This window comes from Dermacentor variabilis, chromosome 8, assembly GCF_050947875.1.
Source record: "Dermacentor variabilis isolate Ectoservices chromosome 8, ASM5094787v1, whole genome shotgun sequence".
NCBI classification, from domain to species: domain Eukaryota; kingdom Metazoa; phylum Arthropoda; class Arachnida; order Ixodida; family Ixodidae; genus Dermacentor; species Dermacentor variabilis.
Genome location: NC_134575.1, coordinates 32944830 through 32949932, shown reverse-complemented (window position 1 = coordinate 32949932; position 5103 = coordinate 32944830). Strand labels below are relative to the sequence as shown.

Below are 5103 nucleotides of genomic sequence, written 5' to 3'. Positions count from 1 at the left end.
CTTTCGGATGCACGCCATGTGCACATTGCACATGTGCACGCAACGTGTGCCCCCCCCCGCCCCCGCGAATAGCCGGAGCATGCAGCGCCGCACGTCGGATCGGACACCGAATCGTACCGCGTGTCTGTATAGCTCGCTCATGGTTCGGCTTAAGTCCCTGTATATTCTTTATAAATAAGGAAGCCTACCTAGACACTGTAAACCCAACGATTGGGGCCTAAATGCCTGTCCGCCTCCTAGCTACGGCTTCCTTTGAGTGACAAAGTCTGATCTCGAAGGCCGTGCTTTTGCAAGCTGCATGCACCTGAAGCAATTGCGAATCTTGAAGGCAACATCCGCTCCGTTTATATTATATATACATTTCCTTAAACTTCGTATCACAAAGTACAATATACACACTTTTGGACCCAACAAATCTATTAAAAGACCGTACGAAATGTTATTAGGAAAAAACACGCAATTTTTTCACTTAAGATACATTTTTCTAAAAACCGCAGAGTGGCGCTACGGTAGTATTTGTTTGGTCGACACAACACGTTGGTTGTAGTGAATGCTCCTTGCATTTAGGTGGTCTTTGAGTTATATTTTAGAAGTGCCTAGACAAAATGTGCTCCTTGTCGTGTGCAGTAGCCATCCCGAACCCTCCGGACTCGTGTAACGCCATTAGTTCGCCGTGTGTTTCGAGCGATCCACCAGTGTCGACAGTGAGTGCCCTAGTACAGCGCCCGTCCGAGCTGCCTTTGTTCTGCCGAGCTGCCTCTGCCTGCCCGCGCTCTCGTGAAAAAGTCTGGTACTGGGGCTTCGAATCGTAGTGTATGGAAGACTGTTGAAGGTTGTGCTTTTGTGGAGCTGGAGTTCATCGGAAGTTCTACAGTGCTTGCGCCAGAGAAACGTCGGTGCCTCTGTACCTGTTCGACGAAGGAGCGTTTGCCAAGTCTTGAAAGGTAAGCAAATTTGGCGCTTGCGCGCATTCTTGAAGCTTATGATTTACGTAATGAGCGTTGTGTAACTAGCTAGAGCAGAGCGCTTTCCTATCGTATGTTAGCCATGTTGCTGTGCACATTTAGCAAGCAATTTCACGAAAGCTTCCTCTGATGTTACAGCGTACTTGCATTCTGCTACCCGCCTTGATTGCTATGCCTGAATGGGCACACAATTATGAAAACACATTGAAAGTTGGTGTTCGTTCGGTAGTTTCCTGGCAAGAAGTTATTCGCTATATAGGCATTCCCGCAAGTACAGTACATCTGTAATGTATACGTCGATGTATCATGGTATTCGCGCGTTGACACACGATTGCTATGTTTGACGCTTAAGCAGATAGAAGCTTGTATGAAGGTTTTTGTATGTATACAGTTCGGTTTGGAGGTCCGCGTCGCGAGAACCTGTGTGTATTTATGTTCTTGAGTGTCTTCGCGTATTTGTCTTCTATGTTACAGAGCGTATATAGGCCGATATTACAATAACGAGGTTTATTTTTAATCTAGACATTTCAATCAGACGCCGGCCCTTAAGAAACACAGACCAACCAAATCTTAATAACGAGATGTCAGCTCTTGCAATCGTAGGTTACGGCAGTGCGTAATAATTTAAAGACTGCGATTCTATATCACTCTTCTCGCCCACCGCTAACGGCCGGCAGTTGCAGTACGTAGCACGGGCCGGGGCGTCGGTCAGACTACTAACGAATAGCGAAAAGGAATAGCATCGCTACAAAGTCGTGGTCTTTGAATTATTACGCAAATTTTTTGCACAATAAGATGTTATAAACACATCTTGCATGTACATGAAAAAAAAGTTTACAACAGAGATAACATATATGCATGGGCACATATATGTGTCAATAAAATACTCGAGCCTCTTTCTGCCTACAGGAAAAGAAGTTATGTCTCCTGGAGGGCATGGCTGCTTGCACTAATGAACCTCTAAGGGAAGGTTTTCTCTAATCCCTATTTTTGATATCTAAATGCTTATGTGACATGTCATGTACAAACTGCTTGCATCAATTTCTCATTGGGATGAGCTGTCTAAAATTTAATTTTCAGTAATAATTGCAATAATTAACTCCTTTCACCTGTCTTCTAATGACTATAAAGTTCTATGCTTCTACCTTGACAAACCTTTTATGAAATTAGTTTGATGAGGCCCAATATACAGGGCTTTCTAAATTGAAGGTGTCAGTACCTATTAAAGACTATGCTAACTATGAAAATGCTGCTTGTGTATGTGGTTTATTCGCTCTGTCAGACAAAATCTTTACACCCAAGTGCAGTCAGTAAATTGAAAACTGTATGTCTGTAAAGGGAAGTCAGAATTGTATGTGAAGACAACTGCATCTTGTTTGATAGTTCTCGAGCACAGCTTGGCCCAATACTCGATGAGGCTTGAAGTTTTGAATGTCTGCTAATCACTAAAACAGCACCAGATCTCACTCTGTGTCAAGGGGTGGCACACATTTGCTTAGTTCTAGGCAGATGCATGTCTTTCTTTCGCATTGAAGTTCCCAATACTTTCTAGTCTTACGTAAAAGTACACAGCTCAGTACAATGCATGTATGGTATACGTAAGGCTGCTTTGTTCTTTAAACCGAATCAACAAGAGCAGCTACTTCTGTTTTTGCAAACCTTACCCTATTTCCTAACCATTCCTTGATCATACGTGTATAAAATGAATCTGTGCTTGTATTGTTTCACAGGTAGACATCGGTGGCGGTGTATATGTTGAAAAGGACCTGCTGAAGAGGCTGTGCCTGGATGCTAACAACTCAGGCTTTCACTTCGCGGAGGGCCTCCTTAAAGCCCCTTTTTCAATAGAAGACGTTGAAGGGAGGTGCTTCTTTGGGCGGCTGTCAAATGCCTTCCACAGAAGGATCCGTTGGATTCCAACAAGGTCAACACCACACTAAGTATGTGTGTTACAAAGAAGCATCTTAATATTCTTTGTGCAGTTTTCAACAAAACTCCTTTCATGGCAATTTCAGTGCTATCTTAGGGTATACTCCTTTCTTTCCAGCTAAAATAGCTATTAACCTGATTATAATAGCATATTATAATGCAAGCTTTGCCACCATAACTAGAAAATTGTCATTACTGTTGGCATATGTATTTTTGTGATAGAGGCCCTGGTCATATGAATGCACTGATAATATAATATCCTGTCTTGTGGAAAGCTAACATGTTTAGTAGCAAGCTCGCTTTGACAATGTCTGCCTGCACAGCAAAGGCATTTTCTAATCTTGCTGTAGAACGTCCATAATGCCTGTTCAACTGCTTACATGTTGCTTGTATCATTTCGTGGTTCTTAAGTCCAACACAAAAGTCAACTCTTCTATGTACCTGTGCCCAAGCAAAGCTGCAGCACAGTTCTGAGTGGCACCTTGCCTTGCTAAGATAATTCACACATGAAACTTCCATGTACTGGTCACAATACGAATATCGAAGTTCATTAAACTGAAGTTGATTTACAGCTTTTGTTTGTAGATGACAATTGGTATGATAGAGCTTATGTGTCATGCATCTGTTGGTGTTACGCACATTCATCACGCTCCCAGCTCTAGTGCACTAATTCAGTCATTTCATGCATTTTAGGACTTTGCAAAAAACAGGTGGAGATGTTTAGAGCTCACAGGGTTGAAAACTTGTCTTGTGCACTTCCTTTTTAAGAAACAGATGCATGGTGTGTTGCAATGTCACTGTAGCAAAACTAATATATTGCCTTTTTTCTTCTCTTTTCTAGACTACATAACGCAACATTTCAGCCTACTTCCAGGGCAGCTGGAGAACTCGTCCTCGTTACTAGCCCGGGGATATTAAATGGATTTGTTCAAGCACAAATGTAAACCTGTCTTCTTCTGTTGCATGTCACACCTAGCCACTTGGCAATCGCTATTCGCCACAAACAGATAGTTGACAGGATGTTACTAGCAAGTCGTTAGGATATATAAAGGTGGTTAATAAATAGTCACTGCACAGCTTTTAGGAAGTACATAAAGATTTTATTCAGAGATAATTAAAGCTTATTTTTGCAATATATAATTGCAAAAGTAATTACCTCTGAATAAAATTTTTATGTACTTTCTAAAAACTGTGAAGCAACTTTTTATTAACCACCTTTATACATCCTAACGACTTCCTAGTAACATCCTGTCAACTATTTGTCTGTGGCGAATAGTCGACAGGATGTTACTAGCATGTTGTTAGGATGTATAAAGGTAGTCAATAAAAAGTCGCTTCACAGTTGACACTTTCTACCGACATAAGATAATAAGCAGTCTATCGACATTTTATATCTATACTTTCAATTCAATATCGGTGGCCAATAGTCGGTAGGAGTTTACTAGGAAGTTGTTACGGTGTCTAAAGACGGTTTATAGAATGTCGATAGGTTCTAGTAACATTTGTCTAAAGACTGTTTATAAAATGTTACTAAAAATTTTTGTAAGGGATGGTATGGCGCGTACCATATCTCTCTGCAGCGCTCGTCATGTCTGAATATTGAATTGATTGAATTGTGCGTTGTGTATTTTGCGTTGCTCGTTTCCGAGGATGATAATCTAGGCACTCCACCGGAAGCACCACTGGTCTCGCCTTGCCCCTTTTTTTTTTGTACTGGAGGTGTTTGCCTTCTAGCACTTATCAACGCAGCTTCAAAGTAGGTTGCTGCAGCAATGGCATTACAAGCAGAAGACAGGCGAGCGTGCGTAAATATAGTAATCTACGTCGACAGTTTTTAACTTTCGCAAGAAACACGGAACTCAAGAGAAGAGGAGGTGCACGCGCACGCACATGCGCGCACACAAACACACGCACGCACGATGGCTGCATTCATAACTGAATTCGTATTAGGAACTGAAGAGCTTCAAAGGTCGGTTTATGCCAACTCCCCCAATTTGTTATTATTGCGAGCGGAAATATATGGACACTCCAGGCGCATTTCTGCCGTCGTCGTCTTCATAACCGTCGCCGTGATGTTTGGTATGAGCTCCAAGGGAGACAGCATAGTCTCCGCGAGCCGTATGCAGTATGTGCGTGTCAGAGGGTGCGAGAGTGAGCCGACGATGACGGCTCAATCTAGCGCACGCAAAGAAGGAAAACAGGGAGGAAG

General features: G+C 42.3%; 1 long non-coding RNA gene across 1 annotated transcript; it reads left to right on the top strand.

Moving 5' to 3' along the window:
• Nucleotides 1–524: 524 nt before the first annotated feature.
• Nucleotides 525–3828, top strand: LOC142589947 (uncharacterized). The gene is made up of 3 exons (XR_012830007.1): nucleotides 525–944; nucleotides 2696–2905; nucleotides 3736–3828. It is a non-coding gene; the product is annotated as an uncharacterized LOC142589947 (long non-coding RNA).
• The last annotated feature ends 1275 nt before the right edge of the window (nucleotides 3829–5103 follow it).